We start from the raw sequence: 26871 nt of genomic DNA, 5'->3' as shown, positions 1-26871 counted from the left end.
TAAACATATAAAATCTACTAACGAGCCCAAATTAAGATAGAAATAATAGCTCTTTTTAAGAGCTAACATCAATCCTACTGCATGCATAAAGTCAGGCTTGAAGAAGGATAAAAAGGCTCTGTTGAACCTCAACGCAGGTTGAACCATGCAATGAAAAAAGTTGTTAAAAAGAAATCATTAGGTGGTTAGATGCAAGAATTATTTTCCCCATTTTAGATAACACACGAGTGATGCGGTCAAATAATGTCGTTGTTTTAATGCAGAACGCCCACTGATGCGGTCAAATAAGAACTATCAGAGACAAACACATGATCACATAACCAGTTAAGTCGGTAACTTTAGACGATGAAGCATGATATGATATGGGCGGTGGAAGTTAAATCACAGATTGAGTTGGTGGCTGACAAGAGAACTTCGTTGAAGATTCAATGAGCTTCTGACGCATTGCAGGAGGCACGTCGGAGTATGGAATTTAATGCACCTTATCAGCACAATCATGTGTGAGAGAAGAGAAGTCATCCTCAAACACCTATAAATACTCATGCAATCACCATGCAAAATATATACCAGAGACACCAAATTTCTGAGAAGAAAACTCTGTTAAAATCCTTCTCGTTCAACCATAAAAACACCCTAGTGAGAGTTTGAGTCTCTTGTGGAAGAAGACGAGCTCCATTGTTCAATATTTGCAGTGAAGCAGTCATCATTAGAGTCAGAGGAAGCAAGACATTGCGCACCACTACTTGATTCTCTATCCCTTTATTTATCTTAAGTGTATTTGTGTTGTATTGTTAACATTGAAAAGTTCAAAGTCTGCAATATGAATACATATTTATTCCATCCTTTGTTCATTTTCTCTATCATCATTAGTAGCTAAATTACTTTATGGGTTAAGAAGCATGTAGCCAGCACGAACTAAGCAACAAAAGAATCATTCGATAAACTTGTTTTATGTATGCCTACATGTGTCACTTGGATGAATCGAAAGATTACTCTAAGTAAATTGAATCTAGGTTTGAAAGAACTCTGATTTAGAACTCATAAAACAAGAGGAATGCTCCTTAGAAATAAGTACATCTTTAACATATTACACTCACCACATGCATCCTAGAGATAAGATAGTGTGGCTAGATACACTGAGAAGCGTTGGTCGTAATATCAAGTATATTGCTTGAACGCATGATTTATATAGTTTCTTAGGAAGTGTTTGTAAAAATTCTTCTCAACTCTACCATCACATAACAGTATCCAACAACCACCGCTCACATTGTTTCATTTAAAGTACAACCCTCATCACATAAAGTTTAGAGTTAGAATAATACCAAAAATTGACCATTTGATTGAATATTTCATTTGCATTAAAATCGAAGTATTAGTTTCATCGCACACTTGTAAGCAATTCCTGAGTTTGACCATGGACTTACCAAGACCCTGGTTGAATTTGCACTTGGGTTCTACCAGGTAAAATAAAGCATTATAACCTCATGATCATTATTCATCTCATCGCATGCTATGAATGCATTAGGCAGCCTGTGAGTCACAGTGTAAAGAGACTGGTACTGATGCCCCTCACAATGTTACATCTCTCAATAGAAGCCACTCAGCCTCTTGTCCTACTAATTCTAGAGCAATAAGCTATGACTCCATGGTGGACCTAGCTATACAAGTCTGTTTTGCAGATTTCCATGATATGGCTCCTCATCCTAGTAAGAACAGATATCCAGAAGTGGATCTTACTTCGTCGTTGTCTCTTACCCAATTTGTATCACAATACCCTTCTAATACAACAAGAAATTTATAAAATGCAAACAATAACCTATAGTGCCTTTAAGGTACTTAACAAACAACGAAGCACAATCCAATGATCTTTATGAGGATTATGCATATATCTACTCAATCTACTCACAACATATGTGATATTAGGTATGGTGTAGTTCATTAAAAACATAACACTTTCTATAATCGTTGCATTTTCAGATTGAGAAACACTATTTCCTTTATTTTTCTTAAGGCTAATACTAGCATCATAAGGTGTTCTCACAAGGGTGTCATCAAAGCTATCAAACCTCTTTAAAAAAAAATTCTATGTAGTGTGATTGACACAAAGAGAATCCATTCTCAGTTTTTCTTATCTTAACACCAAGTATTACGTCAGCTTCTCCTAAATCTTTCATTTCAAAATGTGACGATATAGCTACTTGGTATTATTGATTACATCCATGCGTGTTCCAAAGATAAGTATATCATCAACATACAAACATATAATCATACACTCTGCTCCATACAATTTTGAGTGCATACAGGTATTAGAAGAATTCACCTTGAAATCATTGTTTACTAGAGTATTGTTAAATTTTTCATACCATTATTTGGGAGCTTGTTTAAGACCATAAAGAAATTTTTTTAACTTGCATACTTTATTTTCTTGAATGGCAACTGTAAAGCCTTCAGGTTGCACCATATATATTTCTTCTTCTAAGTCACCATTAAGAAAAGAGTACATGGATTAAATTGTTATATAATAAAGTTCATGGACTAAATTATTACAAAATTGAAAATACAAGGACTAAATCGTTACAAATCAAAGTTTAGGGACTAAACTATTACTTTCATGAAAGTTTAGAGACCAAAAAATATTTGTTAACCTTAAAATTAATATTGCAATTAATTTAAGATTGGTTTATTTTAATTATCTAGTATGTTTTAATATTTCATTATTATGTATAAATTTTTCATATTTCATCATGTACAAAATTGGCAATAAAGACATATTTAAAATGAAACTAAAGAAACCGTCGTGACATTTGAATTGGTCGCTATAATACTTAAAACTCATATGAATATTATTCTAGAATCACGTTTATTGAAATCATGTTAAGAAGTATTAAATGAAAAACATGTCATTTTTCATAATAACGTTATTTAGTTGACCCGACCGTTTTAATTCTCAATTTGTTTAAATGTACAAATTGCAATCGAATAGCATTTGGTTCTATCACGATTAGTTGTACTATTTAAGTACTATTTTCAAATTATCTCTAATTTAGTAGATTTTGTATTGATATATACATTAATTGAAAATCACAATTTACTTTTAATAAACTATTATTGATTTGGCCAATATTTTTATTTTCGATCTTATTATAATCCTCTTTTATAAATTATCCTATTATATAGATATCTATCAGTGATAGAATATATTGTTGGTAGAAGTTTATCACTGATAGATCATATCACAGGTAAAAGTCTATCAATGATAGAAGTCTATCGTTGATAGGCTTTGTTATATTTACAAATTTTTTTTAATAAAATGATGTTATACACTTGATTATTATTCCTAAAAATGCTATCAATTACAATTATCTTATAAATTTCTACGTTTATGGTCAATAACTTCGAATGGTTTTTTCTAAAAAAAATTTCTTTAAAAAAATAAAAAACCTAGAATGGTTAAATCATTTTAAATGTATCATTTCCAAAACAATTTTTTTTATCTATGTACATCGTTTCAAAAATGTTGCTTTATATTTTATTTTTCTCTTGTTTTTTATTTGTATGTTCTCATAAGTTTAAAATATCGACGTCTTAGCTTCGTGGAAATTTCGTTGGAATATCGATAAAATATCGAATTTTATAGATATTTTTGAAAAGTTTATAAAAACAAAAAAAATAAATTAGTTGATAAATATTTTTATGATTTTCAAGTATATATTATTTATATTACGGCATTTTCATCATTATTTTTTATATTTGATAGACTTTTCTACGATATAATAGAAATATTGATTCACTCCTCACGTCGATGCTGACCCATGAAAACGTGAAAATATCGATATCGATATTTCAACGGAGATTTAATACTATGATTGGCATGATAATCTTAATATTACAAATCATATATTCCTAAAATGGTTCTTAAAATATATTTTAAAAGATAAACCACGGTTACCATTTTTTAAACTACGGATTTAAATTTAGTTATTAATTTTCAAATTTTTAAAAATCCACATATCATTAGAAACAAAATTGAAAGCTAGGGTTTACGCTAGACATAAAATCTAAAATTTATATTTAATAGATTAAATAATTTATTTTTTTAAATTTATGAAGACATATTATTAATTAAAAATTTAGAGATTTATTAAATACATCATTGAAATTTTTGTGATATGTTATATAGTTTTGAAAGTTTGTAACCTATTAAATAAACAAAAGTCTCATATTTTATAAACTAAACTTATAAATTAGCAAACAAATTACTAGACAACCTCTTAATTACTCTAAAAAAGAATAAAGAAATTAAGGAAGAATCTAGCACATCTAGAAGCTACCATGTCAAAACCTAATGTTGAAGTCTTTAATTAAATGGGTTTTATGAGCAAAAAAAAGTTGGTAATAGTTATTAGTCTTATCAAGTCAATAAATGTACTTTCATAAATGTTTAACAATATATACTTATCATTTTTAATAAATGTTGATTAAAGAAGACTTGGCATTTAACAAAACCTTATAAAAGCATCAAACTAAAGTTTTCAAGTATGATTATTGTTGAAGATAGTTACTTAACCAGCATGGTTTCATCTCAAAATAAACAATTTTATTCTTAAAAAAAAACAATTTTAACTTAAACTATTAATTTATTAGTGAAGTTTTAATAATCATCTATTTAGTTTATAATATGATATTTCCAAACTCAAAACTATATTTTATATTTAGTACATAGAGTGAGACGTGAAAAATGTTGGATAGTTGTAACTTATAACAACGACGACATAGTTCAACTAGTATAAAAAAGTATGAGTTATCAATCAAGAGGTTTGAATGTTAGAATCTCCTATCCCCTAACGTATTGTTGAGCTAAAGAAAATGTAGGATAGTTGTTTTTGTTAAGAGAAAAATAATCATACATCGAAAGTACATATTTAAGAGATAGAATCAAAGAATTTTCAAGTTTATAGATCAAAACACACTTAAATAAACCAATCTAGCTAAACTCAAATTCAACTCCAAAGATTACGGGCATGTTTGGTTAACAATCTAAATGATGTTTTATTCTAAAAAAAAAAAATTGTTTTTGGATTCTATGATACAAACAAATTCTGAAAACAACATTTTTTATGTTTTCATTTATCTATATTTTGAATTCTAAAAAATTTAAAGTACATAATTATATTAAATAAAGATAAAAATATTTAAAAGTACAAGTATCGGTTATAAATTCAATTAATTTATGTAATTAAATTATATATTATGTTATGTATATAATTTTTGAAAAGATTATGTAATGTATTATAAATTATATAATAATTGTACCAGTTTTTTTAATATAGAACATATTCATAAATAAATTAATAATTATTTATAATCAACTAATATTTAGTGGTAATTACAACTAATAAATTGATATATATAGTATCAAATAAGGGTGAGCATCTATTGATCAGAGTCGGTTTTCGACCAAACCGCCATCAAACCGCTTATGGTCGGTTTAGTAAATGTTCAAACTGACATCGATTGTCAAAGAGTATAAATCGGTGGTTTTAGTCGGTTTTATTCTTTAAATTTCTTTTGAAAATTTTCGGTTTGGAATTTTCTCAAACCGATACCAACCAACCCTCTCATTCTCCGACCGACTGAGTTCGATTTGGTCGGTCGGCTCGACTTTTTGGTCTATCATACCTACTCCTAGTATCACATATATTAGAAACAAAAATCAATTTTTAAATCAAAGACTAAATACATTTGAAAATATGAAATGTAACTCAACTGTCATGGAATATGTTTGTTATAACCTATTCTAAAAAAAATACATACATACATACATATACATACGTGTATATATATATATATATGTTTGTTATAAATTTGCTTTCAACAAAATGATATATTTCAATTGGTCGACTCATCCGTATGATGTTACAAGTTCTAATTAGCAAATAATAATAATAATAATTAAAGGGTATTTTAGAAAGAAGAAAATTACAAAAGTCGGAGATGGGTTTCCCCAGTCCATTACGTGTTTAATTAATAAATATACGTCCAATATAATTAAAAACAGTGATTGGAGTTTGACGGCTTTTACGACGGAGCACTGGCGGAGGAGACGCGGCGCCGCCGCCCGTTGTCGGCACCGGCAGAGGGGGGCCCCGCCCTAAGAGATTTTTGTCAACTCTGAACTTACCGACTTTTTTGGTTTGAATTTCAATGGCCATTTGAAGTCGGCGAAGAAGAAGACATGCACGAAATATAGCAGCTTTATAATGCCTATCTCCACATTCCAAAACACACTAATGTGGGGCCCTTTTTCAAATTATGTATTACAAAGCCCCAATATTGGCGGTGATAACCTGCCAGAATGAACTTATCTCGACTAACATAAAAATACGGATTATGAATTAATCGTTCAGATATCTACGAACGAATTAATATTTCTAGTCAATTTAAAACTACATTGTATTTGTTTTTTTATAAAGTTTTTATTTTGGTGATATAGAGGGTGAGAACTTCAACTTCTAATTTCGAAAGAAGTACATATAATTTAGTTTGCGAATTTTTTAATGTTTTTATTCAAAGAACCATAATTAGATATAACCTAAGCTGTATTTAGTCTCATACTTCCCTTTCTTTTATACATAAGAAAATTTTTAAAAAGTTAGCATGTGACAATTTTTAATTGAATAGCTGTAGTCCAACAACACCGAGATATTTCCTTATTCAAATTCCTAAACCTTTGTTGTTCTATCTATTAAGAAGTAAATGATGTTTCAAGCACTTTCACTTTCTCTTTTTTCCTGATAATTTTTTACTGGAATCAAACATTTAACCTCAAGTTTGCTAGTATGTATAGAATATATTAAAAAATATACTTATAATGTTCAAAGACGATACAAGCAAATAATGAATAAGATAGTTTGATCCACCCATATTTTCTGTTCATATAAAAATTAGAGGTTAAAATACCATTATGTTCTTTATACTTTAAGATTGATTTAATTTTAGCTTTTATATATTCAAAGGTCTCGATTTTAATACTTGTATTATTAGTAGATCTTAAATTTAGTCATTTTATATTAATTTTTATCAAAATTGGTAAAATAATTTTAATACACTTTCATACAAAAACAATACAATATGATAGTAACTATGTTACCCCAAAATTTGTAGTGGATGGGCTAATAGATATTTTACTTTTTTGAAAAAAAAAAATTAACTAAATTTCAATTTATTAAAAATACATTAACTAAAATTAGATATTTAAAAATACATAAACTAAAATTGAAAAAAAAAATGCCAAAGTATAAGTTAATACAATAGTTACTAAAAAAATGTAAGTACAGAAGTTTAAAAGATCAAAATACGATTGCCAATATTTTGGAAGAACTTCGTTGTTTTTTAGGTCTCATATGATAATCATTTGATTTTTTATTTTTTATCTTTGTTTTTTAAAGTTAAGCCTATAAATACTCTTTATCCACATCTAAATTCCTTGTTTTGTTATCTACTTTCTACCAATGTTTTCAAAAACTAAGCCAATATTTGAAAACTAAGGCATTGTTTGGTAACTATTTCGTTTTTGGTTTTGGTTTTTAGAAATTAAGTCTAATTCCTCTTAATTCCTTGACATGATTTGCATATTTCTTAAATACAATAGTTTAATTCTTAACCAAATACCAAAAACAAAAACAAGTTTTTAAATTTTTTTTTTCAAAATTTGACTTCATTTTTTTAAAAAAAAAATTTAAAAACTTGTTTTTGAGGCAAAGAGAGGATCTCTAAGATGAATTGGAGTTCGGATTGTTACAACCTCTAGCAGATGGTTTGAAATTGATTCTAAAAGAACTTAAGCTTAGTTCACTAAGTCAACTGCCTATGGGAATCATAGGCTGATGTTGACTTTCCAGAAAATATTGGTAAGAAGTAGAAATCAAGGCAAGAAATTTAGAGTTGGAATGAATGTTTATAGGTTTAATTTTCAAAACAAAAAACCAAAAACCAAATGATTACCAAATAGAGCCTAAAAAAAGTAAATTTTTAGACATCCATTGGTAACTATTTGGTTTTTGATTTTTTAACATTAAGCCTATTTTCTCTCAATTTTACAATGTTTTATATCTTTCTTAAGTAAAAGAGTTGAACTCTTGGCCATTTCAAAAAAAAAAAAATTATTAACAACCATTTTTAAATCCTGTTTGGTAATCATTTCGTTTTTTGTTTTTGGTTTTTGGTTTTTTATTTTTGAAAATTAAATCTATTTTGTCATCATTTCTTACAATGATTTTCATATTTCTTTAGTACAATGGTTGAATTCTTAGCCAAATCCAAAACTAAAAGCTAATTTTTTAGTTTTCAAAATTTAGATTTTCTAAATATATATATATATAGGTAAAAAGTAGATAACAAATAAAGAAATTTGGAGGTGGAGGTAGTGTCTATAGGCTTAATTTTCAAAAACAAAAACTAAAAACTAAGGTCCTATTTGGTAATCAATCGTTTCTTGTTTTGCTTTTTTAAAATTAAGTCTACAGACACTATTTCCACCTCCACATTTTTTCCTTTGTTATTTTCTTTTCATCAATAGTTTAAAAAGTCAAGCCAAATTTTGAGAACTAAAAAAAGTTGCTTTCAAAAAGTTGCTTTTGTTTTAGGAATTTAGCTAAGAACTCAATCATTATACTTAAGAAATATACAAATAATTGTAAGAAAATGTGGATGAAGTAGGCTTAATTTTTTTTTTAAAAAAAAAAAACAAAACGGTCACCAAATAGAGCCTAAATGGTTACCAAACGGATCCTTAGTTTTCAAAACTTAGCTTGATTTTTTGAAATATTAGTAAGAAATAGATAACAAAGCAAATAGATAATAAAGCAAGCAATTTAGAGTAGGAAAAAGTGTTTATAGACTTAATTTTCAAAAACTAAAAACTAAAAACCAAATAGTCATCAACCCGGGCCTTAAAAATTTGTTTTTATTTTTGGAATTTGGCTAAGTATTACTCTTTTACATAAAAAAATGAAAATCGTTGTAAGAGATACAAAGGAAATAAAGTTAATTTTAAAATATTAAAAACAAAAAACTAAAGCCCGTTCGGTAACCATTTCGTGTTTTGTTTTTGAAAGTTAAGTATATTCCCTCCCCATTTCTTACAATGATTTGTATCTTTCTTACATACAATGTTAATTTCAATAACAAAACAAACTTTTAAAAGCTACTTTTTTAGTTTTCAAAATTTGGCATGGGTTTTAACCAATTGGTAAAAAGTAGACAAAGGAATAAATCTGAATGATGAAATAGTGTCTACAGACTTAATTTTCAAAACCAAAAAACAAAAAACTAAGGCCCCGTTTGTCAATTGTTTAGTTTTTTGTTTTTATTTTTGAAAATTAAGTCTATTTCATCTACATTTCTTACAATAATTTGCATCTTTGTTGAGTATAATAGTTGAATTCGTTATTCCAAAAACAAAAACAACTTTCTGAAAGCTACTTTTTTTAGTTTTCAAAATTTAGTTTGTTTTTTAAAACCATTGGTGAAAAGTAAATAACAAAGAAACAAATTTTGATGTGAAAGTAGTGTTCATTAATTTTCAAAAAAAAAAAAAAGACAAAATAGTTACCAAATGAGATCTAAATAATTATCAGATGGGACCTAAATATTTAACAAACAAGTAGTAGTGTTTTAGATTAAAATATGTAGTAGCTAAGGTTTTGATTTGAAAATGCATGAGATTAGAAGGGTGTACCATAATTTGAGTTGTAACTAAATAACATTTAATGTGTGGTTTGTCAAAATTATATTTGGAAATTCAATCTTTAGATTGTTGCTCTCTCTTCTTTAATGCAAATACTATAAAGATTGATCAAGAAATAATAATTAAATCTTGATTAAGATTGAGATCTTAATACTTTGTGTCAACATCAACCACAATAAAGAGTTTTTGGTATGCAAGAAATATTCAACATTTTCTAAAAGTTGGAGATTACATTTCTCATTAGGAAGGGAAAATGCTTTTTCTGTCTTGATTTTGACCTTTAAGGTTGAAGAGTCCCCAACTATAGACTTTTTTTTTGTGGAGGTTGAAACTCTTAACTACTCTCTAACTACTACTATAGAGAAATCTTCTCCATTTTTACTTTTTAGGACCAATGGTAAAAATTACCCCTCCAATATGGATGGTATTTACAATTATACCCTTAAATTTTGAATTATAAAAATTGATCCCTCAAATTTCTTTAAGTGTTAAAATTCGACCCTTGGACTTATAGTAGCTGTAGAAACTGAACCCTAAATGATAAAAATTGAATTTCCAAACTTATATAGGGGCATTTGGGGCAAGGAGATTATTATTTTAGTCCTAGGTTATTATAGTTGTGTTATATAGTTTGTGTTTGGAGTATAGATTATTTTAGCTAAGTTACAATAGCATGTGTTTGAGGTAGGGGTGTTCAAAAAACTCGATGATCCAAAAAAATCGATCAACTCAACCCAACCCGTGCGGTTTCGATTGGGTTATCAACTCATTTGAGTTGGTTGGGTTCAAATAAATGAAAATTTTATGGGTTGGATTGGTTCATGGGCTCACCTAATATAACCCAAACTAACTCGAACCAATCCGAATTTATTATTAACTTTAAAATATGATTTTTATTACTTATAACACAATTATTTATACATATATTGATTTTGATTTTAATTGATTCCAATTTTTTAAAATAATTTATTCTTCAACAAATCTTAAAAGTAGTTTCTTTGCACTTTAGAAAGAAAAAATTCACTATATAAATTGAAATTGAATTGTTAATCTTAATTCAATATATGAAAATAATTAAATTAGATTTTTATATATTTACGTTTGACTTCTTTTTATAACAAAATTTTATATAAATAACCCGATTAACCCGAACCAACTCAACCCAAATATTTCATGGTTGGGTTGGGTTTGGTTCATTTTTTCGTAAGGATTATTTGGGTTGAAAAAATTTACAATCCGAACTTGGGTCTAAAAAGTCTTTCAACCCAACTCATGAACGCCCCTAGTTTGAGGTGTAAACTATTTAAGTTTGAGAAGAAAATAGTAAACAATGTAGCAATGAATAAAAAATTATAAATGTAAAATAGTAAAAACTCTATCGATTGAGAGTTTTGAAATAGTATTGACTGTAGTAATTGGGGACTACAAAACAGTATTTACTGTAACGAAGTGGTTATTATAGTCTTAGAAAGTTCTTGCCCCAAACACCCCATAATCGTTACAATTTATATATTTGCATAAGTTTGAGGGTCTAATTTTAATACTTGTATTAGTTTGGGAGCTCAATTTTTCAATTGAAAGTTTGAAGATATGAATTTATTGCTTTATTATCTATTTTTACCAATATTTTCAAAAATTAAAGCAAATTTTGAAAACTAAAAAAATAGTTTTTAAAAACTTGTTTTTTATTTTGAAATTTTGTTTAGACTTCATCTCTAGCACTTAAGAAAGATGTAAATTATTGTAAAAAATTTAAAGGAAGTAGGCTTAATTTTTAGAAATAAAAAACAAAAAAACGATATGATTACTAAATTAGATTGTAGTTTTAAATACTTGTTTTTGTTGTTTTAGAATTTGACAAATAATTCAAACAATTTTTTAAGAGATTAAAAATCATAATAAGAAAATTGAGAGGAAACAAACTTAAATTAAAATTAAAAATTAAAAAAAAATTGTTATCAAATGGATCGATGGTTTCTAAAAATCAGGGTGTTTTTTTAGGGAGAAAAAAAATGACTAAGAAAGAAATTGTAATAAAGAAATCCATAATTAAAAAATTGTAAAGAAAAAAACATTACTAAAAAGACATATATCCCATTACCAAACCTTCAAATAAAATCCAATTAACACATTCTTATTCTCTAGACATGTTTGAGATTGATTTTAAAAGTATAATTCTATATCAATTTATGTTGTATAAAAATAATGTTTAAAAGTGTAGAATCAAATAATAAGCTCTTATTTAATTTAAAATAATAATTTAAAGACTTATTGATAACGTTTGCATTTCTTATCGATTGTTTCTTCCTTTTGTGTCTTGTTTTCTAAAAACTATAAATAGAAGCATGTTTATAAGTTAAATTTATTTATTTTTCTTTAAGAAAAGAACCAAAAACATAAATATGTTTAATAATGGTTGATGGTTGATTCTCTTTTTTATAGGCAAAATGTTTTGCATCTATCAAGCAACTTATTCTATGTATCTTAGTTTTTGTTTGAAAATATTTTTCTCTTTCATTGCAGATTTGCACCGTAGTTTTCCTCATCTTTTGCATGGAGGATTTTCTCCGCTCTGAGATTATCTTCAAAGTTGTCCAATAGATTACGATGGTGGTCTTGTTTTAGAGTTAGTCATTCTATTTGTTACGAGTACTTTCATGGTGTGAAAAATAATCTTGGAGGATTTTTTTTCCCAATCACGTTGTTGAAGCTATGGTGTTAGCCTTGCTGTTGAAGCTTGTAGCCTATGGTCATCTAGACTAAGTTAAGGTGTTTTACTCGTTTCACAAGTGAGTGTACAAAAAGTTGTTAAGGTACTTAGGGGATCCAAACCTTCTTTGCTTTTTCATTCTTGTTTGAGAGAAGCGTTCTAAGAAGTTGAGGGAAGCTCATATTTAGAGAGAGCGTAAGTAAGTTAATTTGAGAAGAACTCAAAAATTTGTTGAATAAAAGTTATTTTGTGGAAGTGAGAGGATTTCAAACTTAAAAGGGAAACCTAAATTGAAACTAAGAGTTGGTTATTTGTGAGTTAATGTAGAAAGGAAATCTAATAGATAAGTACTTCGTTGTAATTGTACAACTCTTTCATTAGAGAAGTTTCTTTCTACGGGATACATTGCCCTCCAAACGTAGGTGATATTGCATTGAATTGATTTACCCATTTTTATGTCTTTCTTCTCTTACTCTTTATTCTGTTTGCATACTGAATAATTCAATGTGTTATAACATTGTGTCCGAATGATATGAAGTCAGTTTTAGATTCACATGTTTTTCCACTTTTCACAGTTAAACAAAATTTAGCAAATAATATAATAAAATATATAATATAGAAAAAATACGATACCAATATAAAATGTTCATAGCATTTAATACAATTTCAACCTCAAAACAAAATTTTGATTTACAATAATGTCATCTCTCACTCCAATCAATTCATCCTAAATTATGTCAATTTACATGTTTTAATTCAATTAAAATTATTTGTAATTACCAACAAACTTGGTAAATTTCAACCATCAATAATTTATTGCATAACATGCCATTGATTTTTTTTATTTTTATTTTTTTGTCTAGTTGGTAATAAGACATTTATTTAAAGTTAGACAATCAAGTTTATCCACATTCCTTTAATTCAATAATAAACTTAATTTTATTTTTTTTCCTTAAAAAATGCACATGTTTCGTATTAACAACCAAACATATAAATAAAATTAAAAAAGCAGGAGAATAAATACTTTTTTTCTTTAAAATTAATAGTAAATATGAAATATTTTATCAATCTACTTAGGATTAAAAATCATTTTAGTCCCTATACTTTAAATTTAGTTCCATTTTTATCTTATACTTTCAAATATTCAATTTCAATCCTATACTTTCAATAATATATTAAATTTAATCGTTATATATAGTTTATTGTATATTTTTTTTCAAAAAAAATGTAGCGCTATTGACATTTTCTTTTTTTCTTCCCACAGATGCAAATTAAAAATTTTAACAACCATTTGTGCAAGCTTTCAAAATCTTAACAATCAAATTATGTGTAGTTTGATGAATCTATTTCTATATTCTCTATTTTAAATCAAAATTATTTATTATATGAATGCCAAAGAAAAGTTGAAAATTAATTAAAAAAAAGATTAGATATAAATATGTCTTTTAGATTTTTTTTTTATTATTATCTAGAAAACATGTACTTTTTTATATAGACTTTTTAAAATGTAAATATAAATGAAAGTTTTTTTTAATCATATAACAATTTTTTTTTTTACAATATCAATTTGAATAAAAAAAAATTGAAGAAATAAAAAAGTTCATATAAATGACAAATTACTAGAAATATTTTCAAATATAATAAAATGTCACTATCTATAATAATTTATCACTATCTAATACTAACAGACATTATACTATATTTATAAATAAATTGATTTATTTTCCTATATTTGAAAACAGATTTTTTTCAAATATAACTCAAGTACCTCCACATTTAGAAGATATTTACAGGAATGTGCCATTAAAAAAAATGATTTTATTTACGATAGAGATTATTGAAAAGGATTCGTGAATATCCCGAAGTAAAGATTATGCACTCAACTCTTTTTTACTTATTCTTGTCAAGAAAAAAAAAAAAAAAAGAATCATTAGTAACACACTATTAATTTGAAAATCAATTAGTTTAGATCAATGACATTTAGTATATTTTAATGTTTTTTTAATTAGTTCTTTTTATAATTTTTTATTTAATTTGATGAAGTAAAATATATATATATTTTTTTAAAAAAAAAAAAAAAATCCATGTAGCCTAATCTTTTTTTATATAAAAAAACATATCTAAATTTAAAAAATCACATATTTATATCTAAACAAATAATCATTACTTTTTCTTTTTTTTTTGGAAATTCGTATTTAAAATGTTTTTTATTTAGATGAGAGGTGATAGAAATAGATTCGCTTAAGATTTTAATTTAGTCATTTTTTTTAAAAGATTAAGACATGGATGAAAATGGAAAAAAAAATGAGAAAGGTTCTGAAGGTTTGCCCTTTTCTTGGAAACCTCTCTAAAGTTATAAACAAAAAAGCATATACTTTACCAAATATGTTGTTTGTTTGAGAAACAATAAAGTTGAATGGACCAAATTGTCCAAAGTGGTAATATGGAAAAATGATCCGATGGCTTCAAAATTGCCCATCTAAGACTCCAAATTGGAAGGTCAAAAATGTCAAACAAGAATTTGGGCCGTCGCTTTGATGGCTTTCTCATATTGGGCTTTTGCTTGACCAATGGCTTTCTCATACCATCTTTATACTTTTTGTTGGTTTGGTTTCTTTATTATTTCACATTTTTCATTTAAACGTTTTTGAAAAAAATAAAAATATACAATTAAGCTTTGATCGACTTTATTAAGTTAGGTTGGATCATTCATACATTCTACCCAATCTAAATATTAGATTTTAAATTTTTTTGACCTACCAAATTCCCATATATGTATGTATGTATTTTAATATAGTTAACTCGTATAATTTAATGTGTGAATTTAATAAAATTAAATTTGACTTCAATCAAATTGTTTCATATCATTATTTGAATAACTTGGATGGAACTACACAAGGTTCCTTACTCAAGCAAATATAGAGTCTTCTCTTTTACCTTGACAAGATTAGCCAAGGAGTGAAAGTTGAAGAAGAGGTCAATTAGTTCGTTCAAGGAATTGGATCGAGCTTTAGTGACCTAGTTCTTGGGAGGTAGAAATCAACGTAAATCGACTACATATTTGTTGACAATCAAATAAGGATATAAGAAAATCTTGCAATAATACATAACACAATTCAACAATGAGACCTTCCAAGTAGGAGACTACACTGATGAGGTTGCTTTGAATGGTTATGGTAAATGGGCTCAAGGACAAGAAGTTGTTAAGATCTCTAGGCAAGAGAGAAGCGACATCTTATGTAGAGCTCGTCACTCGAGCTCAAAAATACATGAGTGCAGAGGAGCTCATTTGCTCAAATAGAGTTGTAGAAGACAATAAGAGAAAATCGCCTCAACCTTTGTGACATAAAGAGAGGTTAGGGGAACACATCACAATTTCAAGAAGCAAAGCATAGAAGATCAAGGACCTCCTCGACCAACCTACAAATATGAAAGGTACACTTCAACGTTTCAACAAGAAGATTCTCAAGTGTTGGAAAAAACCTATCACTACTATCCTAGGAATAAGTAGAAAAATAATAAAGAAGTTGAAAGAAAATAATAAAGCTAGAAACACAATAATTTAAAGGGGAGATCCATCCCACAAATCGATTTTATATTAAACAAAACATTATATAAAATAGAATATATAAACATGTAAGTCAGCATACATTAGAGAAAGGATTGGAACAATTCTTACCTTGTAGATTTCCATGTGCCACAAACAATCCTCTCCTAGTTCCAATAACAAATCTCCAACAATCTTGATCATGAACAATTTCTTGAACAGTCTCGATCACTACCACGGAAGTAACCTCGTTATTCTCTGAGATTCCAATAGAGGGATAAGTGATATCCAACTATTGGAAGAGGGAGGGGAGAAAAGGGGTTTTGGAGAGTAGAAAGGATTTTCTTTATGGCTTAGAGAAAATTTTGCACAATAACACAAAGGTGTTGTGTATTGTGTTTGGTGTTTTTCATTATCTTCCCAAAGGGCTATAAGGAGGTCTTTGTTAGGGTTGATGCCCTGAATCTCGTAGAGTCCTATAGTTTATTGTTGTATTGTACAAACATTTTATTTATTTAATAAAATATGAGATGTTTTATTTGACATCTAGTAGCATTAAACCCACAAACCAATAAACTAACATTCAAGGTTATCTTCTGTGGCTTAAACATGTATGTAGAGACATACGAGTGAATCATGTTTAAGTGATAACCTAATGATCAGTAGTAGATGGATCCTGGTGACACTACGAGTACAACCCGCTTGTTACAACTGTTGAAAGTGCTATAAATGATCCGATCTTGATCATTCATGTGGAGACATGTGAACGGGAGTATTCTATACAAAGGAGTTTGTATAAGACCAGACCACAAAATGACTAATCTCATTATATAACATCATTCATAATAGAGACTTACATTTCACCACGATGACCATAGATGACATGACCTGAATCATAAGTGAGTTGTGAACTCTTGTCTATGATGGCAGTCCTTTGATTTGTATGAGTGAGAATGGCCAGATCCCTGACTCAACAAGTCTACCATTTTGGGGATTCGTCTTATTGGGGAGTTGGGAACACAGCTACACAAGATGGAATTCACTCCCTCCCTGAGGTCGGAGAAAGTAGACAAATTGCTCTCTTAAAGGCTAATTCCAAGGCTTGAACAATGCAGCGCCACACCCTCTCTTGGTTCGATAGGGGTTTAGTCATAGTTGGACTATGATTTATTGTTCATTAGGGAGATCAGTGGTACTTAATGAGTTAGATGTAACTACAGGGGTAAAATGGTAATTTTGGCCTAACTATACTTACGAGCAATTTGTGAAGGATCATCGCATTATTGACTGGTTATATCCAATAGACATAGAAATATATCTGTAGTGCAAAGAATGTAGGCGTCCGTCTTCAGTGGAGTGCCCGACAATTAGTAGATGTTGAATAATATAACTAAAGGAGTTTAATTAATTATTCATGTACCAATGAAGCTTCTAACTACAGGTCCATGAGATCCCCTCTGTAGCTCAACATGGATTAAATGAGAATCAATTCTAGATTAATTTGAATTGTTCAAATCAATTGAGGGAATTAACTATATGTGATATAATAAATTTAATTAATTATATATGATATAATTACTATGATGTATTTGATACATTATATGAGAGGAAGTAAATTTTGAATATGATTCCAATATTAATTATGTGAATTGGATTCATATAATTAAGTTTAATATAAATGAGATTTATTTAAATATCGTTGATAAGGGAATTAAAACTATAGGTTATATTGTATGTGATATAATATTAAACCATGGGTTATATGCTATATATGATAATAGATATAGTTTTATAATAAATATGATAATAGTTATATATATATATATATATATATATATATACATACATATACATATATACACACACACATATAATAAGTTGGTTATATATATGTGTGTGTGTGTGTGTATATAAAAATTAAATTCTTTTTGTAATTTTAATTTTGAAATTAAGGGAGGGAAATAACTCATCTCCCCTATTTTCTCTCAACCCACTATTGTGTGGGTGAATGGGTGTGATCGTCATCTTCTTCTTCGTTTGACGGAGGGTGAATAACAAGTTTGTAGTTTTTCTGCAGAGAAAAAAATCCCAAGCCTTTCAATCTCTCTCTTCTCCTCCCTCTCAATACCCTTCTTCTTCCAAAAAGACAAAGCCCATAAAACTTCTGGATTCTCATCCTAGAAAATACAGAGGAAACCAACTGGTGGTGGCTATTTGGGTTAAATTAGGGTTTTGAGTTCTTTGCAATTCCAGAGAAAAAGAAAAACGTGAAGATTAGATCTTCAAGGGTAAGTCTCTTTTATCTTTATTCTCTTTTTTTCTTTTCTTATTTGTTTATAAGCATGTTGATTTTTATTTTAAATGCATAATGCACTGTATTGATTCTGTAAATTGTAAATTCTGAAAAAGTTGGGATTTGGGACCAATCTCGTTTCCGCTCAAGGACTTTCACCGGTTCCTTCAGTCTTTAGATAGAGAAGGGCCAAACTTTTTTCCTAATATTTTCCTTTTCTATAATTAATTAAATAACACTTATTTAATTAATTGACCAAATTAAATAAGACTTATTTAATTTTAATTTGCACAATAATCGAATAACTATTTATACATTAAATCTAATTTAATGTACATATTTAATTATCATATACATCTCATGTATATGTGCAAAACCTCTATATTAATTAATTCTTTATGAATCTAATTCACTTGAATTAATTTGCATCTTATTCAAATATTACTTTCCAATTTAATTATAGATCAATTCATAATTAATTATATATCAATCACATTAATATATAGTTTTCCTCAAATTAATTTGAACAATTCAAACTATCTCTCTTAAGTATCATCTGGTGAACTAACGAGGGGACCTAGTGGACCTGTAGATCAGAAGCTCCAACATATGAAATTAATTGGCTAAACTCATTAACCAAATTAATTAATATTCGTTAGCTGTGGGTACACTTCACTAAAGACCCACAACTACACTCTTCTCACTACAGATATATTTTTGTGTCCACGAATATAGTGATGGAACGAACACATGCACAACGAAAGAAAAACAGATCTAAAAATTAGGTTGATTTCAAAGAATGAACATACTATTAAAACAAAAAAAAAAAAGGGAAGAAGAAATACAACCTTTGTAGACTTGAATCATCTTCAAATTAGCTTCAATCTCCTCACGAACGGTTCATAGACCACTACGAGAGTCTTTCCGACTATTCTCTGGCCTTAGAACGGGATTGTGGAATCTGGTGAGTGACTAATTTGGAGAGGAAAATGTTAAGTCTTTGAGAGAAAATTGTTATAAGATTATCAGATAATCTCATTAATTTCCACTATGGCCAAGAGTCTTAAAAATTCAAGAAGCTCTTCCTTTTAAAGGCCATTATATGCAAATATGCTACTTTTAGTTTGATAAGAATTTGACAATAAAAAATCCACTAACTTAAAGTGGGATTTAGTAGGGCAAGTGAAGACAACACTGAACAATGCAAAATATGGCATTTCCCACTCACAAATGTTGGATTTTTCCACTAACTTGGTCAAAGGTCAAAGTTTGAATTTCAAAGTCTAAAGTCAACAAATTTGACTTTTTGATTTTCAAAGGGAAAAGTCAACAATTTGACTTTCACTGTATTTTTTTTACCTAGTCAACAATTTTGACTTTAATGCAATTTTGACCAATTCCATTTAATTTCAAAATTAACTCTAATAATAAATTTTAAAATTAAATTAATATTAAATAATTTAATTAACTTAATTTGATATTAAATCTAAAACTAATTCCAATCAACATGAAACTCTATTCATAATCTTGATATTTAAATCTTATTTAAATATCTCTCATTTTCTCTCTCTTTATGTTTAATTCATAATTAAACATTAGGTTAAATATATCGTATATATTTAACGCTTTGCTCCAAAAATCGAATTTGAACACTTCAAATTTGTTCATCACACTATTCTAAGGTTTAGTTTGATATGAGCTAGTAAGAGGACCTCATGGACCTATAGATCATAGGGTCCAACGATCCGCGAATAACCGACTAAACTCTTTAACCTAATTACCACCATTCGTTAACTATCGGGTCACTCTACTAAAGCCCAGTAGTTACATTCCCCTTACTGTAGATATATTATGTCCACTCGATATAACCATGATTAGTAAGTCAACCCTTCATAGATTGTTCATAATAACGGCTGGGTCAAAAGCTATTTTACCCCCGAGATTACATCTTGCTTCTTAAGTCCCACTGATCCTCTAATGAACAATTAATTTATGATCCAATCACTAAACTGAGTCCCTCTCGGGCCAATGAGAGAGCGGGGTCCCTTGTTCAAGACCCGAAGTCAGCACTTAAGGGAACAACCTCTTTACTATCTCTAAAAACGGGTAGGAGTGAATTTCGTCTTGCATCCTATGTCCCCAACTATCTACCCGATCTTACCCCTGAAATGGGAGGCTTATTTAATCAATGTTGTTTAGCCAACCCTTACCCATGCAAATCTAAGGATAATCCCGAATAAACAGGAGTTCATAGTTAGCTCAGGATTAAGTTCAAGTTACCTAGGTCATTGCTTTGAAATAGTCAGTCTTAAACAGTAAACAACGTTATAAAGTAAGAGTGACTTAATTATGGGTCCGATCTTATCCAAAATCATTGTATAGGGCACCCCCACTCCTCATGTCAATACATGAATGAATCAGGATCACTTCGTTTGTAGCACTTAACAACAAATTGTAACAACTACAGAGTGAGTCGCATCCAATAGTGTTACCAAAATAAGGTACCCAACCTTATTCGTATACTATAGACCATTTTGGCTATTTACTGAACTTGGTCCACTCTTATGTCTCTACATAAAGTTAATACATACAATCCAACATATAGATCAATACCAGCAAGTTCGTCTTTCACGAGTGTTCGTAACTCCAACTAGGTCATATTATTGTTTTACCCTTAGGTTACCTCTGACTCCTTAAGTATCAGTGCCCCTCTAATTAACAACCTATTTATGGTCCAACCAATGAACAGAAACTTCTCTTGGGCCAATGAGAGGGTAGGGCCCTTTGTTCAAGTCCCAGACACACTACTTAATGGAATACTTATCTACTTACCCTTAAGGCGGGAAGAAGTGAGTCCATCTTGTATTATTATGTTCCTAGCTCCCCACTCGGTCTTGTCCCCAAAATGATAGGCATATTGGATCAGTGATCTGGCTACCCTTGCCCGGACAAATCAAAGGACAATCCCTCATGAACAGAAGTTAATAATATACTCAGGATTGAGACTAAGTCGCCTAGGTCATCCTATTGAAATAGAAATCTAACTAGTCAATGGAGTTACATCTAGTGGTTACTATTTCGTAGTCTAGTCTTATGCAAATTCATTGCATAGGATACCCTTTCGTGTGTCATCTACACGAACGCGTTGTATCATTATATTTATATCAAATAAAAAAGGGTCATATTCATAGTGTTACCAGGATAAGGTACCTAACCTTACCCTATACTATAGACCCTTTAGGTTGTATCTTGAACATTGATCCCTTTATGTCTCCATATACATTCAATGCATAAGATAGCCTTGGGTGTTAGTTTATTGGATTTAGGTTTATTAAGACAAAATAGACAATAATACAAATAATAATATTTATTAATTTAACATCTATAACTCTTTATTAATAACAATCAATTAATAACATTTACTATTTACGAGTTTTAAGGGCATAAAACCCAGCTTAGTCCGACTGACCTTCTTTGGCTGGCCCCCGCCCCTTGCAACTAGGGCAACCCGTACGTGCTTTTTCCTTTCGTTTAGCGAGATAGCTTACCAGCTCTTTCGGCTCATAGCAGCATTATGAAAGCTCCCACTTAAACTAAAACTTTAGTTAGTGGGTCGTACACAATCCAAAAGGCGAGATAAAGCTAAATACAATAAACTAAGGCATCCATATACCCATTACACATCTCCCACTTGCTCTAGATTATACAATGTACACGTCTCATAAACCTAGACTCTCTAAATGACCCTCAAACACTTAAGTCGAGAGAGAGTCTTTGCAAATAGATCAGCAATAGTTACTGCCTCACTGTTGTCACAATATAAAATGACGAACAAGTTCATAATTGAAACCACTTCCAAATCATTTAGAAACTTCCTTAGCCAAAATGTTTCCTTTATTGCTTCACAAGCAACTATATACTCAGATTCCATAATGAAATCTACAATGCATCCTTGTTTGATACTATGTCATACTACAACTCCTTTGTTTAGGGTAAACACTGATCCTGATGTGGATTTCTTAGAATCCTTGTCAGTTTGGAAATCAAAGTCGATGTCTCCTGTGAGGATCAAATCCTTCGCTCCATACACCAACTTGTAGTCCCTCGTTCTCTTAAGATACCTGAGGATGTTCTTAACCGTTGTCCAGTGGTCTAACCCTATATTGAACCGGTACCTACTAATAATTCTCACTACATAATAAATGTTTGGCCTAGTGTAGAGTATAACATACATAAAGTTGTCCACAACTGAGGCATAAGGAATACGTCTCGTATCCTTAACTTCTTGATGTATCTTAGGACACTGTTCCTTAGATAAGTGAACCTCGTACTTCAAATGTAACAAACCCTTCTTAGAGTTTTGTATCGAATATTGAGTCAATATTTTGTCGATATAAGTTGCTCGAGACAGAGTTAGCGTTCTGTTCTTGCAATCCCTAATGATTTGAATCCCAAGCACCTACTGCACCTTTCTCAAATCTTTCATTTGGAATTGGGCTGCCAACCCCTCCTTTATGTCAGTAAGGTACCCTACGTCATTCTAAATGATTAAGATATAGTCCACATAAAGTATTAGAAAAGATACTTTATCGCTGATGATTTTCTTGTACATACAAGTTTCATCAATGTTTTTATCAAAACCAAAAGATCTGATCATTACATCTGAAGAAACTCTTTGAAAGGTCTTTGAGCGAAATATAGGATTGTACCAATTTTCCAATTTAAACAGAACATAGTTTTATAGAGAATAACATAAAAAATATGCATTTAATTCAAAAATCACAACATGCTTGAAAAACAGAATATAGAAAAATAAAATGGGTTAGAAAACCCTTACCTTTGAAGAACAGTTCTTCAATTGAACAAATCTCTCGAACTTCAAATGGGCACCATCGTGAAGGAAACTTTGGTATTCTTTGGGTAAGAATCCAAAAGGATGTGAGGCTTTGGCTATTTTGGTGAGGGAATTATAGAAAAGCAAGGTGAGAAAATCAAGATTCTAAGAGTTTTTTTTTATCTATGTATCTTTTCACACATAGAGATGAAGAGAAAACCTACCAACCTCACTAATGTGATGGAGAGAAAGAGGGGGGAGGGATAATTAAGTTAAAAAATAAATTAATTAATTAAATTTATTTATTTGATAAATAATTTAATATGTATTCATATGATAACTACCTTATCATATTATATATATTAAACTATATATTATATCAAATATAACATATCACCTATAGTTTTGTATCATATACAATATAACCTATAATTTCCTTTCTCTCATCGATGACTTTTAGTATAAATCTCATTTATATTAAATTTAACTATATGAATCCAATTCATATAATTAATATTTGAATCATATTCAAATATTTATTTCCTCTCATAAATACTTAATTATATCACATATAGTTATGTTAACTTAATTATATCATATATAATTAATAAAATCTCTCAATTAATTTGAATAATTTAAATTAATCCAAAAATTGATTCTCATTAAATCTCTTGAGCTACCAAGGGGACCTTGTGGATCTGTAACTTGAAACTCCAACTGTATGTGAATAATTAATTAAACCTTTTAATCAAATTATTCACCATCCGTTAACTATCAAACACTCCACTAAAGACCGACAGTTGCACTTTTTGCACTACAGGTATATTTCTGTGTCCATTTGATATAATCAATCAATAGTACAATGACCCTTCACAAACTGCTCGTAAGTACAACTGGACCAAAATTACCATTTTGCCCATGTAATTACATCTAACTCCTTAAGTACCACTAATCCCTCTGATGAACAACAAATCATAGTCCAACTATGACCAAACCTCTCTTGGGCCAGAAGAGGGTGTGGTGCCATATTGTTCAAGTCCCAGAATCAGCCCTTAAAGGAGCAATTTATCTATTTTTCCCAACATTGGGGATTCCCTCTTGTGTAACTATGTTCCCAGCTCCCCAATCAAAATTTCCAAAATATTAGGCTTATTGAGCCGGCGATCTGACCAATCTCACCCATGCAAATCAAAGGACTACTCTCATGGGCAGGAGTTCACAACTCACTAAGGATTCAGGTCATGTTACCTATGGTCATCCTGGTGAAATGTAAGTCTCTATTATGAACGGCATTATATAATAAAACTAAACATTTTGTGGTCTCACCTTATACAAACTCCTTTGTATAGAATATCCCTACTCACATGTCTCCACATGAATGATCAGGATCAGATCATTTGTAGCACTTTACAACAATTGTAACATCTACAAAGTGGGTCATACTCGTAGTGTCACAAGGATAAGGTATCCAGCCTTATCCATCTATTACAGACCATTTAGGTTATCACTTAAACATGATCCACCTGTATGTCTCTACATAAATGTTTAAGCTACAAGATAACCTTGGATGTTAGTTTATTAGTTTATGGTTAATGCAACTAATTTTGAAATAAAACATCACATATTTCATTCCATAAATAAAATGTTTGTACAATACAATTACAACTATATGCCCCTATGAGATTTAAGACATCAACCCCAATAGTATCAAATCTAATGTTCCAATATCTGGATTCCTGTTTCAACCCATAAATGGATCGATTCAGTTTGTAAACTTTTTGCTCATGACCTTGGGCTATGAACCCCTTGGGGCAAGACATAATGATATTCTCCTCAAGATTGCCATTCAGAAAAGCAGTCTTGACATCCCTTTACCATATCTTATAGTCATAATATGTGGCTATGGACAAGGAAATTCTTATAGACTTAAGCATAGCAACAAGGGAAAAAGTTTCCTCATAGCCAACTCCCTCCCTTTGGGTATAACCCTTTGCTACAAGTCCACTTGTAAAGGTTTGTAACTTCTCAGCTACATTTCTCTTTCTTTTGTAGATCCATTTACACAATATGGATTTGACCCCTTCAGGTAAATATACAAGATCCCATATCAAATTGGAGTACATAGACTCCATTTTAAGGTCCATGACTTTGACCCATTGGTTCTTGTCTACGTCATTCATCGTCTATTTTATAGGACAATGGATCCTCAATGCCATCATTTGGTATGATAACCTAAGTTTAAGTTAAACCCAAGTAATGGTCAGGTTGTATCACAATCCTCTCACTGTGTCGAGGCACTCTCAACGATTTAGAAGGACGAGACTGACCTGAAGTGTTGGCTTCTTCATTAACTCTTGATGAAAGACCAACTTCATTAACAACCTTTGTTGATTCTTCAGTAGCTTCACTTAATACTACTTTACTATGTGGTTTATGATCTCTCATGTGGTATTCCTCTAAAAATGTAATGTTTGTCGATACAAACACTTTATTTTCTTGAGGGTCATAGAATAGAACATCTATCGTCTCCTTAGGGAAACCACAAATTGGCACAACCTTGAACGAAGTTCCAACTTCTTAGGATTTGTCACTAACATATGTGTAAGACAACTCCAGATTCTGAAGTAACGTAAACTCGGTTTATGCCTCTTCCATAACTCGAAAGGTGATTCAGAAACACTTTTTGAAGGAACATTGATCAAGATGTGAATTACAGTCTCTACTGCATACCTCCAAAACGAGTTAGGCAATTAACTATAGCTCATCATAGAATGAACCATATCTAATAAGGTTCTATTTATCCTTTCTGATACACCGTTCTTCTGAGGTGCACCAGGTGCTGATAGTTGAGATTGAATTCCATGTTCTATCAAAGAGTCCTGGAATTCTAAATCCATGTACTCTTTACCCCGATCAGATCGAAATGTTTTAATTATTTTACCTAATAGGTTTTCAACTTCGACCTTATACTTTTTGAACTTTTCAAAAATTTTAGACTTATGTTCTATTAGGTATAAGTAACCATACCTCAAGTAATCATCTATAAAAGAGATGAAGTATTCATACCCTCATCTAGCATTTACATTTATTGGACCACAAAAATTCGAATGTATGAGCTCTAAGGGCTTTTGACTCTGTAACCTTTTGCACTAAAAGGTCTTTTAGTCATTTTCCCTTCAAGACGAAATTCACATGGAGGTAATTAATCATTTTCTAACTTGCTTAGAAGTCCATTTTTACCAATCTCCCGATCCTAACAAGATTTATGTGGCCTAATCTCAAATACCAAAGGTACGTATCATTGTTACTTGGAGAAATTTTTTGCCTTTTAGCTTGAGTATTAGCAGTTTTAAACATCTCATGATCTAAAAGTGCTTTTGATTCAGTTGGTCTTAACACATATAAGTTGTCTTCTAGGTTAACTAGACAAATAGTCACACTATTTTCCATAGTGAATGTTTCATTTGAATTAAAAGAAACTGAGTATGATTGTTCAATTATACAAGAAATAGAAACAAGGTTCCTCTTCATCTTGGGAACAATGTATACGTTTTCTAAAAACAAAAATCTATTTCTAAAAGACAACTTAGCAGCTCCCACTACAGGAGCTGAAATGGCGTCTCCCGTTCCAGCCTTGAGCATCATTTCATCCTCTTCTAGCTACTGGAAGGAACTAATTCCTTGTAGAGAGGAACAAACGTGATTAGTGGCTCATGAATCAAGTATCAAGGCGTCATGG

The sequence above is a fragment of the Benincasa hispida genome, chromosome 5, assembly GCF_009727055.1.
Source record: "Benincasa hispida cultivar B227 chromosome 5, ASM972705v1, whole genome shotgun sequence".
Taxonomy (NCBI): Eukaryota; Viridiplantae; Streptophyta; class Magnoliopsida; order Cucurbitales; family Cucurbitaceae; genus Benincasa; species Benincasa hispida.
The sequence above is the reverse complement of the archived record's forward strand: the minus strand, read 5'-3'. Positions refer to the sequence as shown.